The 15,215-nt window shown below is 51.4% G+C and overlaps 1 pseudogene; it reads right to left on the minus strand.

The window, feature by feature from the left end:
* Positions 1–715: 715 nt before the first annotated feature.
* LOC123793158 (histo-blood group ABO system transferase 2 pseudogene) lies at positions 716–7,864 on the minus strand (annotated as a pseudogene).
* Positions 7,865–15,215: the final 7,351 nt, after the last annotated feature.

Below are 15,215 nucleotides of genomic sequence, written 5' to 3' on the forward strand. Positions count from 1 at the left end.
GAACAGGTCTTCAAAGCTGCAGATTGGTTGGTATTATCTTCAGGCTGAGAAAGAAGATGAGGGGAGCAGAGGGGAGCAGAGGAGGCTTAGCTTAGACAGGAGAGGGCTGAGCCACTCCTTTGGGGGAAAAGTGGGTCAGGTCCAGGCTCATGGGGACAGACCTTAGGCCACTGTGTTACGTGAAATAAGCCAGTCCCTAAAGGACAGATACTGGAGGACCCCACTCGTGAGGGACGGAGAGCACTCCAATTCACAGAGGTGGAAGGAGCCGCTGGGTGCTGGGGCTGGGGAGGGGGAATGGGGGTTAGGGTCTCGTGGGCAGAGGTTCAGTTTGGGATGACAATGAAGTTGTGGCGATGGATGGAGGTGGCAGGTGCAGAGCAGTGAATGTACGTATTGCCACTGAATTGTACCCTGAAAAGTGCTTAACAGTATCAGTCGTATGTCCACTACACCACAATAGGAAAGTAGTGAGTCAGGAGGACGGGGCCATCGCGAGTCCCAGGAGGGCCCTGGAACAGGGACCCTGTATCTTGGTTCTCGCTCTCACGCTCTGCCCCTTGTTGGTGACCGAGCTCACAGTAGGCACTCAGTGAATGCTTGCTAACACATAGTGCAGAGAGAATCCACAAGTGCAAACCCTCCAGTGGGCACTGAGGGATCCCAACAGGACATGCATCCAGACAGAGCCAGTGCCCACATCTCAAACACCAGCACAGAAATAGCCATTTAAAACCAAGGCAGGAACCAGAAATAACCCAGAGGGCTCCATGCTCCTGGAGGCCGTGCTAGCGGTCACAGCCTCTGGTGGTCAGGGGACTGGGGGTCTGAGAGGTGGCTCGGCGCACCCCTGACCCTGAAGGCCCATGGCTGCCGCGAGGTGCAGGGACTGGGAGGAAGACCCAGCCAGGGCCCGTTCTGGCTCCAAGGCTGCTGCAGGGCCGCTCCCAGCCCACCAGGCGATGTCTGTTTAGAACCAGGGAGACAACCTTTTCCCTCAATTGTTCTTTTTAAAGATGGTTGCTTAGCATTGACACAGAAAAACATTCGACATAAAACTGGAGCCGTTCGCAGCTGCAAATGACCCAGAAATGATCGAAATGCACTGACCACAAAGAAAGGAACTTGTGCCCCAGGCAGGCCTCCTGTGCATGGGGGCAGCTAGGGGCCCTGGACATGCCCGAGCGGGCAGTGCTGGACTCCACAGTTGAGGGGACAGAAGAAGGAATCTGCTCTTATGGCTCCGCTTAGAGAGGCCACCCTGACAGAGACGGGGCGAGCCCCTCGTGTGTTCTGGATGTCCTGGTGATTCTTGGGGACTGCCCGAATCTCAGCATCTTCAGGACCGGGGTGGGGGGAGGACAGCCCAGCAGCCTCAGGTCCCACGTGGCCTCCGGGGCTTGGTGGGCTTGTGGTTCAGGTGGCTCTTGTCAGGCCACATGGCCTCCATCCCATTGGCCAGGTCGACCCCCATTGCCTGGTGACAGGCCAATGTCAGTCAGTGAACCTCCACCACTGACCCCCCCAAAAAGGCCCCCATATAGTAAAAGTTGCCCTGGTGCCTGGGGTTGTGGGCCTGGGACTGCGGCCGGCGCGCATAGCTGAAGTTCTCATTGGCCACCCAGTAGAAACTGGGGTACAAAGTGACAAAGGGGGGGACAGGATCTCCACACCCACATGACGCGGAACTTCATGTCCACATCCGCGCACACCAGGTCGTCCACCTCACAGAGGAAGTGCTGCTCACAGAAGCGGCTGATCATCGCCATGTGCTGCATGGACACATCCTGCCAGAGCGGGGCACCGCAGACCTCAAGGACCACCACCCTCTGGCCTTCCCAGAGGGGCATAGAGGCCCAGCAACTGGTGGTTGGTGAAGACGTACTAGGTGACGCTGTGTCCGCCATGAGGCACCGCGGACCTTGAGGAGCACCACCCACTGGCCCTCACGGAGGGGCACAAGAGTATGGCAGCTGGCTGATCGCTGAAGATGTACTAGGTGACGCTGTGTCCGCCATGAGGCACCGCGGACATTGAGGAGCACCACCCACCGGCCCTCATGGAGGGGCACAAGGGTACGGCAGCTGGCTGATCGCTGAAGATGTACTAGGTGACGCTGTGTCCGCCATGAGGCACCGCGGACATTGAGGAGCACCACCCACCGGCCCTCATGGAGGGGCACAAGGGTACGGCAGCTGGCTGATCGCTGAAGATGTACTAGGTGACGCTGTGTCCACCATGAGGACCACCGCCCTCCGGCCCTCACAGAGGGGCACAAGGCACAGCAGCCAGCTGGTCAGTGAAGACGTACTAGGTGACCCTGTGTCCACCATAAGGACCACCGCCCTCCGGCCCTCACAGAGGGGCACACAGGCACAGCAGCCAGCAGGTCAGTGAAGATGTACTAGGTGACGCTGTGTCCACCATAAGGACCACCGCCCTCCGGCCCTCACAGAGGGGCACACAGGCACAGCAGCCAGCTGGTCAGTGAAGACCTAGTAGGTGACCCTGTGTCCCACCATGAAGTGCTTCTTTGCCGTCTGCAGGACCAGCTCCAGGAAGACCACATAGCTACAGGGACAGGGTGAGAGGAGGGTCACTGCCAGAGGCTGGCAGCAGGACCCTGAAACTGAGGGCCATAGACCTGTGTACCTTCTTCAAGGGGTCAGGCCCTGGGCTGCTTTAAGCAACAGCCACTCTCCTGGCCTCTCCTGAGTGAGTCTGCCCATGGGGCCTCCCTACCTTCTGCTCCCAGAGATGGGGGCCGTCAGCACCCCATCTTACAAAGGGGTGCCTAAGGCTTAAGAGGTTGGAAGCCCATGCAGCCACACATGGACTCCAGCATGCTGGAGCCAGGAACACGCCCCCTGTGCTGAGCTCCCGGGCAAACCCCCAGGTCCTGTCCCCACCTGCCAGGAGCGGAGCACCTTGGGGCACAGCCCTTGTTTCTATGCCCTACAGTAGAACCAGCAGGGCCGGCCACCAGCCCCATTTTGTTTTGAGTGGGATGTCACCGGCCCCCACAGAGCTGTCTCCACCTCTGTAAGGTCCTCCCTTCAAGGCTACTGGGCATCCTGCTGACAAGGTCCTCAGTAAACCCCTGGTATTCCTAGGAGGGGTCACCCTCGAACTCCCCCAGGTCAGGAATCAGGTCCAGCCCATGGTCAGGGAAGGGGAAAGAGGACCTCTGGAAGAAGAAGGAGCTTGCTTAGGCCCCAGCCTTGAATCCAAGGGTGTAAGCTTCCAGGTCCAGGTCTACATCTCCCCAGACAAGAAGTTGGGAGTCTTGTCCAACCACCTCACATGACTGGTCCCCCTTTGAGGGGACTATCTGCTCCCCACCATAGGGACAGCAGCTCCCCCATCATCAAGCAAGTTTGGTGAGCCCTCTGAGACTGATTTTTTATGCAGACACTAAGGCTACGTCCTTACACCTGCCCCATCACGGGCAGGTTAGCAAATTGCTCACATCGGGAAGGCGGGCACTACATTTAAATAGCGGACAGGCACATTCAACCAGCAGACATGAGTCAGGTCATCAGGGGGCAATTCGGGGCCCAGCCAATGGGGAAACAAGCCAAACATGAAGCAGGGGGAGAGAAGAGTGCTCCTGGGAGAGGGCACAGTGAATGCAAAGTCTTGGACTCAGGCCTGAGGCACATGTGGGACAATCATACCCCTGGGTGGCCCACAGAGGGGCAGGCTGTGGTGGGAGGGGTGAGGCTGCAGAGGATGGGCAGGAGGGGAGCAGACCACAGAGAGGCCCAAATGTAATGTGTCGAAAAGATCACTCTGGTTACTGGAGGAGAATGGGCTCTGTGCAGAAGAGGACAGGGAGACCCCTAACCCTAACCCAACCATAACCCTAACAACCCGTAACACCAATCCTAACCACTAATACCAACCCCAATGAAATCATCACAAAATCAGCAAATACATCCCTACACCCGTCTTAAGATAGATGTAAGAAGCCTGATCAGAAAAATTGCAAAACCAAGAGCTCTTAAATATATTGTACATCATAAGTGTCTCTTCACAAACATCTCAAAGATTGTTCAATATACTGAAACCAAGCAATGTTATACTCCACAATAAATTTTTAAATAAAAACATGTGGTCATATTAATTGATGCAGAAAAGGTTCTAACCAAAATCCAAAGTCTGTTGCTGATATAAACACTCATGAAAACAGGAATAAGGGGTAATTTTTTTTTCAATAAATCTATAGCAAACACCATGCTCAAGTCTGAAGATTGACAGCTCTACTCCGAAATCAGGAACAAGGACAGGATGCTGGCTTTCACAGAAGGGTAGATACTGTGTGATTCCACCTGTATGAGGTATCTAGAGACAGAAAGTTGAACGTGGCTGCAGGGCTGAGAGGAAAGGGGAATGGGGAGTTAGTGTTTCATACATACAGTCTCCCTCAGGGAGAAAGAAAAAGTTCTAGAGAATGATGTACAACCATGTGAACTCACCTAAGGCCAGAGAACTGTGACCCTGAAATGTTTTAAGTGGTAAATGTTACTATGTTTAGTCACAGTGAAAAAATTAAGGACTGATGCATGTCACCACATGGACGGACACTGAAAACAGCCCAAGCAACATAAGCCTCCAGAAAGGCCACCCAGATTGGAGCCATCTGTGCTCCTTAAATCCATCAGGGTTGTGCAAATACGGGAAAGTCTCGGGAGCAGTTGCAGAAGAAGAAAACTGGATCCGAATGGAGCAGGACATTTCAGACAGCAGGGCAGGTGGCAACAGTTCAAGTGGACCTGTGGTCTGGATTATAATAGGGAAACTGCGATGATTTCCTCATTCAGGGCTATGTGGTGGTTCCGCAGGATGGTGTCCCTGTTCGGGGTAAAACGCACTGAAGTATCCCGTGTGAAGTGGCAAATGTGGTAAAGAAACGACAGCTGGGGAGTCCGAGTGTGGAGATAAAGCATATTTGTGCTGCTGTGACAGGTTCACTGCACCTTGAAATCACCGCAGAGTCAAGTACTCTTACAAACAACCAGGTCAGCACCAGGTCACAGGAGAAGAGACCACATCAAGCTTCCTGATGGAGGCCAAGTCCTCCCAGACCCGGTTCGCCCACTGCGGAGAGGCCACTCACCAGTGTAGGAAGCCACAGGTTAGCAAGAGACTCATGGGAGGATGACATCGGGGGCCCCTGTGTCTCGGGTGCAAGAGAAGCAGCGGGATCTGGAATTCGAATTTTCCACAACGCTCCACCAAAAACTGGTTAGAACTGTGAAAATGCGTGAAGGGAAGGCTCAGTCAAGTGGACTAGGGTCGCCAGAAGGGGCGCTGGGCGGGGAAGCCAACCGCTCAGTGTCAATTACACGAACAACTGTCAATTACAGACCCCACATTGAAGCTCCACAGCAGAGACTCATGAGTCACAGGCCCCAAAGGGGAAGACGCGGGTTTTACCTCCTCCAAGAAGTCACCACGCCTGCAGCACAGTGGGTGAGAACCTTCCATCACCCCGAACCTCGCTTTTCTCCAGAACAACCCACCGAACTTCCTCCTCCTCCTCCATGAAATGCTGAACAGGGAACAGCCCTGCTCTCGGACAGCCCTGTCCTCGGACACCCGTTAGACACCAACGACAGACGTCGAGTGAGATGGACAACCCCGCTCTCCGACACCCATGAGACACCAACAACAGACGTCGAGGGAGACGGTCAGCCCTGTCCTCGGACACCCGTGAGACACCGACGACAGACGTCGAGGGAGACGGACAGCCCTGTCCTCGGACACCCGTGAGACACCGACGACAGACGTCGAGGGAGACGGTCAGCCCTGTCCTCGGACACCTGTGAGACACCGATGACAGACGTCGAGGGAGACGGTCAGCGCTGTCCTCGGACACCCGTGAGACACCGACGACAGACGTTGAGGGAGACGGACAGCCCTGCTCTCGGACACCTGTGAGACACCGACGACAGACGTCGAGGGAGACGGTCAGCCCTGTCCTTGGACACCTGTGAGACACCGACGACAGACGTCGAGGGAGACGGTCAGCCCTGTCCTCAGACACCCGTGAGACACCGACGACAGACGTCAAGGGAGATGGACAGCCCTGCTCTCGGACACCCGTGAGACACCGATGACAGACGTCGAGGGAGACGGACAACCCTGTCTTCGGACACCCCTGAGACACCGACGACAGACGTCGAGGGAGACGGACAGCCCTGTCACGGACACCCGTGAGATACCGACGACAGACGTTGAAGGAGAAAGACAGCCCTGCCTTCCGACACCCGGGAGACACCGATGACAGAGGTCGAGGGAGGTGGACAGCCCTGTCCTCGGACACCCCAGAGACACCGACGACAGACGGACACCCGTGAGACACTGACGACAGACATGGAGGGAGACGGACAGCCTATCTTCGGACACCCCTGAGACACCGACGACAGACATGGAGGGAGACGGACAGCCTATCTTCGGACACCCATGAGACACCAACGACAGACGTCGAGGGAGATGGACAGCCCTGTCACGGACACCCCTGAGACACCGACGACAGACGTCGAGGGAGACGGTCAGCCCTGTCCTCGGACACCTGTGAGACACCGATGACAGACGTCGAGGGAGACGGTCAGCGCTGTCCTCGGACACCCGTGAGACACCGACGACAGACGTTGAGGGAGACGGACAGCCCTGCTCTCGGACACCTGTGAGACACCGACGACAGACGTCGAGGGAGACGGTCAGCCCTGTCCTTGGACACCTGTGAGACACCGACGACAGACGTCGAGGGAGACGGTCAGCCCTGTCCTCAGACACCCGTGAGACACCGACGACAGACGTCAAGGGAGATGGACAGCCCTGCTCTCGGACACCCGTGAGACACCGATGACAGACGTCGAGGGAGACGGACAACCCTGTCTTCGGACACCCCTGAGACACCGACGACAGACGTCGAGGGAGACGGACAGCCCTGTCACGGACACCCGTGAGATACCGACGACAGATGGACACCCCTGAGACACCGACGACAGACGTTGAAGGAGAAAGACAGCCCTGCCTTCCGACACCCGGGAGACACCGATGACGGACGTCGAGGGAGACGGACAGCCCTGCCCTCGGACACCCCTGAGACACCGACGACAGACGTCGAGGGAGACACACGGAGACCGGAAGACACTGCGCTCGGGAAGAACCGACGCCGTGAGAACACCTGCTCTCCCCACAGCCGTCTGTCTGCAGAGCGCGCGCCGTCGCTACCGAACCTCCAGACGCCGAACCGACAGCCCGGACCGGGTGTGGACGCGGGGAGGACCCTGCGGGGCCGAACAAGCACCGGGCGGGCGGCCGGAGGCTCCCTGACTGCAGACTGCCTGCGGAGCCCCCGGAACCGGATCCGTGTGCGCGTAAACACGGACCCGCGGACCAGCCCAGCGGATCCGAGCCCAGAGAGGGGAGACCCCACAGCCCCGCGCGCAGCCCCGCCAGCGACCCCACGGCACCGCACACAATCCACGGAAACCCCACCGTCTACACAGCGCGCCCTTCCTCCGCGGGGTCCTGTGAGCACGGAGCCCTCGGCAGCCCCGGCTCAGGCGGCTTCTCCTCACCTTCTCCTCCCGCGGCGGGTCCTGGGGAGACTCGGGTTCTGTGGGTGTGGACACCGCTCCATGTCCTCCACTGCGGGTCCTTTCGGTGTGGACGCGGAAACACGTCCTCCACTGCGGGTCCTGTCCGCGTGGACGCAGCCCCACGTCCTCCCGAAGTCTCCACAGCGGATCCTGAGGAGGCCAAGCTCCTGTCGGTGTGGACGCGCACCCACGTCCTCCACTGCGGGTCCTTTCGGTGTGGACGCGGAAATACGTCCTCCCGAAGTCTCCATAGCGGATCCTGAGGAGGCCGGGCTCCTGTCACTGTGGACACAGACCCACATCCTCCACAGCAGGTCGTGGGGAGGCCGGGCTCCTGACCGTGGGTGAGGCCCCACGTCCTCCCAGGGCCTGGGCGTCACCACAGAGGGTCCTGAGGACTTGGAACGCCCCTCAGCTCCTGGAAAGCGCATGCCCAGCGGGAGTCACGGAGCGGGACTCGGGCGCCCCCTGCGGGCGGTGGGGGCGGTGCAGGGTGGGGTGCGCTCAGTTCAGTGGAGGCACCTGTCCCTTCTGGAGTCCAGCTGAATCCATTATATTTTGAAAATTCAAACTGAAATGGAGTCCAATTACCCCTGACATCTCCAGAAATAGAAACAATTAATTAGAAACCATACAGAATTAAGTGAAATGCAGGCACAAGCATTACAACTTACACCAAAATTCATTCAACATTATAGATAAATTTAAAATGTAAAACTGTCAAAAAGAAAACATAAAAGAATATCTACATGACCTTGGGTTTGGTGATGAGTTTTAACACAACACCAAACGCCAACCCACAAAAGAAAAAAAAACTGATAACATGAACTTCCTAAAATTAGAACTTCTGCTCTGTGAAAGACCTTGCTCAGAAACTAAAAGACAAGCCACAAACTGGGAGAAAATATTTGCAAAATATATATCCGGTAAAAGATCTGTATTCAAAATATACAAAAAACTATCAGAACTGAACAGTAAGGAAACAAACATCCGAACTGATAATGGGTAAGGGTCTGAAAATGCCTGGACAAAGAAGATATGCAGACACAGAATAAGCATACAAAAATATGCTCAACGTCATCATTAGGAAAGAACAAGTGTAAACGACAGTGAGACAGCACTGCACACCTATTCCAAATGCTGAACTCCAGAAACAAGAATACCAACTGCTGGAAGGCGAGGAATGGCAGCAACTGTCCCTTCAGAAGACAGTTTGGCCATTTTCTCCAAACCTAAATAAGTCTCACATTAAGGTCCAACAATTGTACTTCTGGTATTTAGACCACTGCTGTGAAAAGCTATTTCCAAACAAAAACATGCAGTTATGCACAGCAGCTCTATTCATGGTGGTTACAAACTTAACGAATCCAGGATGTCCTTCCGGTAATGAATCCATAAGCAAACTGAGTGCATCCATGTGAAGGAAGCAGAATATGCCAGGCAAAATGTGCCTCTTTGGCACAAGGGTTATTTGGGTGGATTAATTTTAAGAAACAGCACACATGGGAGAATCTCTGACAACTGGGTAGAAGTTGCTGTTTGGTGAGTGAAAGGTACGCTGACAAAGGAAAGCTCCATTGGTAGGCCTGTCTCCCTCTGTATCAGGAACAGAATGACTAAATCTCAAGAAACTCTTACTGAAAGAAAAAGCACAGACTTAAATCTGTGTAACAACCATTCCCTCACTTACTGTGCTCACCTGATAACACCCCTTAACTGGCCTTCCCACCACCTACAATCTTTTGGTCTTTAGTTGAAGATGGCATTTAGAGTGAGGGCTGGGTCACTTCAAGGGGTTACTCCGTTTTCCTGGGTATCTCCCATGAATACAGGACATTTGAATGATATTAAACTTTGACTTGTTTTTCTCCTGTTAATCTATTCAGCAATAAAAATAAATGAACCATCACCCCCACACAATGACATGGATGAACTTTACACGTATTTTTCTAAGTCAAAGAATCCAGTCTGAAAAAGTTACACACTGAGTGACCCCATTTGTAGGAGATTCTGGAAAAGGCAAAACTAGAGGTGATAAAATGATCAAGGGGTGAATTCCATCATATTTTAATGATTTGTACCTGCCATTATTCATTTGTCAAAACCCAAACATTTTGGGGCACCTGGCTGGCGCAGTCGGTGGAGCATGCAACTATTGATCTTGGGGTTGTGAGTTCGAGCCCCATTTGGGTGTGGAGATTACTTAAAAATAAAATCTTTAAAAAACACAAACAAACATGTTTACATCCCCAAGAGTAAATCAAAAGCTACTGAAATAAAGTTACTTAGGATGTGGGAGTGTCGCAGGGTGGTGTAGGGACCAAGGGCAGGCTGCCCCAAATCTGCCACTTTGACATATATATTTTAAATAAAAGTTACTTAAGAGACAGCCTATGTAAGAGGGATGCTCAAACCCTCCTCTGTCCCCCGAAGCAGGAAATCTATCTGCACATGAAGATCTCCCTGTACCAGGAGATGAAAAGACTTCCTAATCACCAGAAATGGGAAGTTTAGAGCCCAGAAGCTGCATAAACAACCCTTGTTACTTTTGACTAACTTACTACCCCAGCCTGAATTCTGTTTAGAATTCCTTACTAATTGAAGCTCCCAAGGTTGTTTTCCTTCTTCTGTGAATTTCTCACAGATTTATTTTCTCTTTGTCCACAAAGTATAAAACCTGCCTGCCTTGGTCATTTAATCATGTGTATATGATTAAACTTTGTGGGTTTTTCCCTCCTGTTAATCTGTTTCATGTCAATGTATAATTCCCAATCCAACTGAAAGAACCTTGAAATGAGCAAAATTTCTTCTGCCCCTTCAGTGGGATACAGAAAATGACAAAGAATCTAACTGTACTGGAAATGTATGGAAAAAACACCCACTGCAGGTTGTATGGCAGAAGATGCTGACCTAAGTAAACTTTGGAAACAAGTGGAATCTGTAGACTAAAGGAAAAAGTTCTTTCCCATCAGGGTGGTAGCTAACAGATCTGAAAACTCCCCATCTGTAATCTGGAATGGCGCAGTGAATTAAATACATAGCAGGTGGTGAGAGCCAGTTTGTCACTGTTGGAGTAGAAAGTTACAGATCAGCCAAGGAAGAATATCACAATACAACCAGGTTGGAGACATCAGCATGAACTCATCTTCTGCTCAGTACGGATACAGACAGTACCACATGGACATCTTTAATTAGGTGTGTTTACATTGGTTGGAATACATGCATATATTGCCTTCCATTGTCTGCTGAGCACATTCAGTTCCCACAGGCAAGACTTTAATACCATTCTCTAATAAAAGGAGCCAGAGCTCTTCTAAGATATTGCTAATAGTAGGACTGAGACTGTAAATATAGGAGCCAGGATAATCTTGAAGTATCAGAAAGTAAAGAATTACCACAGAAAACCCCACAAAGATGGAATGATGTCCACAGAAAACAGGAGACAATGGAAAACACTGGTAAAAAATAAATGATTTGTTAAAAAGAAACCACAGGCCCCAAATGGAGTCACTTAACATTAAGAGACCCGGGTCAGCAAACGAGGTCTTACCGCCTAACCCAACTGCAGTTTCACACACCCCCACCTCCAAGTAAACTTTAACCAGTCAACCAGGAATATGTACTGAATGGCCCCTTCTGTTCCCCTTAGGAGGGCAACCCTGCCTTAAACAATGCATTGTTTGCTAACGATTTCCTTTTTTCAATTCCCTGTCTGCTTTTAAAAGCCTTTCCTTCCGTGCAGCTCACAGGAGGTCCTTTCTATTTGCTAGATGGGATGCTGCCCAATTCATGAATTGTTCAGTAAGGCAATGTGATCTTTTAAATTGCTCAGTTGTATTTTTTATTAACAGATTACACAGGTTTTTACAATTGGGGTTGAATAGACCTCTTCTAACAGAATTCCAAATAATAAATATAGACAGACCCTCAGCTACCCATCAAGGAGGTGCAGCTGACTCCCCTCTCCTAAAGTGTGTGGGCTCCGCACAGTGTCTTCCTACTCACGAGGACACACCATAGGCACCTGGGAAAGTAACTTCATGGTGGGGAAGCCCGACCAACACAGCCTCAGGTGACCAAGGTTAACACAGACAGTGACAAGTGTTCCTTGCTGTACAGTGATGACAGAGCACTTTACCTCTGTGATCCGCTTCCCTGAAAACCACAACCCCCGTCTAACCATGAGAAAAACAAGTAAATCCCAATGCAGGTCTATGTACAAAATGCCTGACCTGTCCTTCTCAACACCATCCAGGTCATCAAAACAAGACAAGTCACAGCCAAGCAGAGCCTAAAGAGACATGATGACCACATGTCACGGGGTGCCCTCACGGGATCCTGGAACCAGAAAAGGTAGAACAGAGGGAACCTGGATAAGTATGGACTTCAGTAAATAATAACGTATCAACATTTGTTCATTAATTGTGACAATTTATGACAAATTTAAAGGTTAAATAAGAGAAACCTCTTACATCAGACTGAAAACCTAGAGGAAATGGGTGATTTCCTAATAAAAATGCACATTAACAAAATAGACCCTAAATAGACCCTAAAATAAGGAAAAAACAAGCAGACCAATTAGCCATCCAGGGCCTCTTCTTCGTGCTGATTCTCGTGCTGAGGTGGATAGAGGGATGAGTGAAATAGATGAAGCGGATTAAGAGGACACTTTTCTTGATGACCACTGAGTAATATATAGAATTACTGAATCACTCTATTGTACACCTGAAACGAATGTAACACTGTATGTTAGCTCTACTAGAATTTAAATAAATTTTTTTAAAAATTTTTTCTTTCAGGAACCTCTTTGAAAAAGCTTTTCCTGTGCAATGTGCATAAGCCCTACTTGGGAGGATTCACTCTACAATAATTATTCACTCTATGCCTCGAATTCAGATTTCACTGAGTTCTTACTGTGGATCCCAGCCCACAGGAGCCATGGTCCTTTTCTGTCCAGGCTCAGCACCTATGCATTCAACATTGGAAGTAGAGACACATGTCACTTCACAGTCCAGGAAGCTATTATTGTTTCTGTTTTAGTGTGAGATAGTCACAGACTGTGGGACAGGTTTCAGAGCAGGTTTATTATGGATCCTGGATCTCTACTTCAATGGTCATTACCTGGATCCATTTGGCTAATAGGTTCCCTGTGGATGGTCTTGATTCCAAGCACATACATGGAAGATGCAAAGGTGGGTGGGCTTGGTGCGGGACAGGAAGAAGACCAATAACAGACGAGTGTACGACCCCTCCCCTGATCCAGGAACTGCTACGGGAGAGGGTACAGGAGGAAGAATCCATGTGAAACTCCAAGGTCACCAGGTGAACACAGGAGGCACAGGTCAAGGGATCTGGAGATGCAGGGCTTGGAGGCTGCTCTGAGCTACCTCTGGGAGGGAGGGAGGAAGTGAGGGAGGGAGGGAAGGAATGAGAAGGAGACACTGCCTGCCCCTGGCCCATTCCAGCTGCCCACCGCTCTGGCACACATCAGTCTACACAGCTGACACAGCCTATGCTCAGGGTTGACTGGCTCAGGTCCCTCAATCCTCAGTGGGACAGCTGGCCCCAGGGCTCAGAGACATGCTGAGGGAGATGAGAGGGAAAGCTGCCCCACCCAGATCATCCCCTCCTTGAGCAGACAGCCCTTCAGAACTGCTAAAAAAAAACCCACTAACAGGTTTGAAAGACATGCCATGGATGAACCAAGGCATAGAGATATGTAAAATAACATTCATTTTTAAGTTCAGAGCTGTCATCTCAGGAAGTGGGGAGAGCTTCCCTGAGGAAGACTGAGGGGAGGGCAGGCCATGCTGAAAAGGGAGACGTGGATCTCCTGATTGGGGACCTGCAGCCCCCTTCCAGGGCAGGGCATCGTCCTCACCTCATGGGGGATCCATGGAAGTGTTCCATCAGGGGACTGACAGGGCCAGAGGTGGGTCTCGAGAAGGCTACCCTGGCATCAGACTGCACAGGGCACCAGGGACGAGGGCCCGATGGAGGACGGACAATACCCCGGAGGCCATGGGGCAAGAGCAGAGGCACATGACCTTGAAGATAATGATGAAAAGCAGGAGGTGGCAGCATGGGAGCCGGCACGAAAGTGCCATGGGAGCAGTGCCCACAGCTACACTGACTGGGGGCCTTCTGTGCCAGGTGTGGCTGACTTCAGTACACTCCAGACCAGTCCTGACCACAACCTTAGGAAGTGCGCACCACCCCCGCCTTTCTCTCCCCTTGCAGCTGCTAGGAATCATGGTCACAGAGCCCGGTCAGTTTTCATGGAAACCAAGCAGTGGCTCCCCTGCACGCTGCCCCTCTGGTGGTGGTCCAGTGCGACCCTCGTGCCTGGCCAGAGACTGATGTCTACCTGTCCGCACAACTCAACAGACAGGAGGGTGTCGCTGAATTCCACAGCACCTGATGAGACAGATCCACAGAACCCAACACCCAGTGGGTCACTCGGGACCTCACCTAGGGTCATGAAGCTCACCATGCCCTATTCCTGTCACTTCCCACAGAAAGCCTGGTTCTGATCCCCCACAATACCATCCATCCTGGCTGCTGATGTGTGGTCATGCCACGAACCCACATGGCACCTTTCTTTTAGAGAAGGCTACCCCTGCACCTCGTAGAAAATATTTCTAATGAAGTAAAGTCCATCAGGACTACGGTGTGAACAGTGACACACAGTCTGCATGGTAGTAGTCAGTAATTCTAACAAGGGTTGACCCCCCCCCCATCTCACAAAACCTTCCTCTGTCCCCACGAAACTCATGGTCTGCCCTCAGAAAAACCCCCAGGAAACAAAGTTTAATCTGAATGCTCCCTTCACCTTCTGGTTCAAATCTTGTCCAACCACAATGATATGAAACAAGAAAACAGTCTCAAGAAAAAAATGGGACACGATGGGTAGTAAGGAGGGCACGTATTGCATGGTGCACTGGGTGTTATACGCAACTAATAAATCATCGAACTTTACATCAAAAACCAGGGATGTACTGTATGGTGACTAACATAATATAATAAAGAAACATTTAAAAAAAAGAAGAAGAAGAAAATGGGACAGTTGAAAGTATGTGGAGATTGGGGCACCTGGGTGGCTCAGTCATTAAGCATCTGCCTTCAGCTCAGGTCGTGATCCCAGGGTCCTGGGATCGAGCTCTGCATCAGGCTCCTTGCTCAGTGGGGACCCTGCTTCTCCCTCTCCCACCCCCCTGCTTGCGTTCCCTCTCTCGCTGTCTCACTCTCTGTCAAATAAATAAATAAAATCTTTAAAAAAATATGTGGACATTTAACAACATGCTACTGAACAACCAACAGTCAAAGAAGAAATCAAAAGAAATTTTAGAAGTACCTTGACACAAACGAAAAAGAGAAACTACAAAAACTTATGGGATGCAGCAAAAGTAGCTCTAAGGGGGACGTTCATAGAAATTCAGGTCTTCGTCAATCCATGAGAATGCTCTCCAATAAACAACCTGATTTTATGTAGTAAAGAAGTAGAAAAAAAACAACAACAAGCAAAGCCCCAAATTAGTAGAAATAAGGAAATAACAAAAAGGAATGCGTAAATAAATCCAATGGAGACTAAAAAGACAAAAA

Source organism: Ursus americanus, chromosome 2 (genome assembly GCF_024610735.1).
Source record: "Ursus americanus isolate L20-20 chromosome 2, mUrsAme1.1.p, whole genome shotgun sequence".
Classification (NCBI taxonomy): domain Eukaryota; kingdom Metazoa; phylum Chordata; class Mammalia; order Carnivora; family Ursidae; genus Ursus; species Ursus americanus.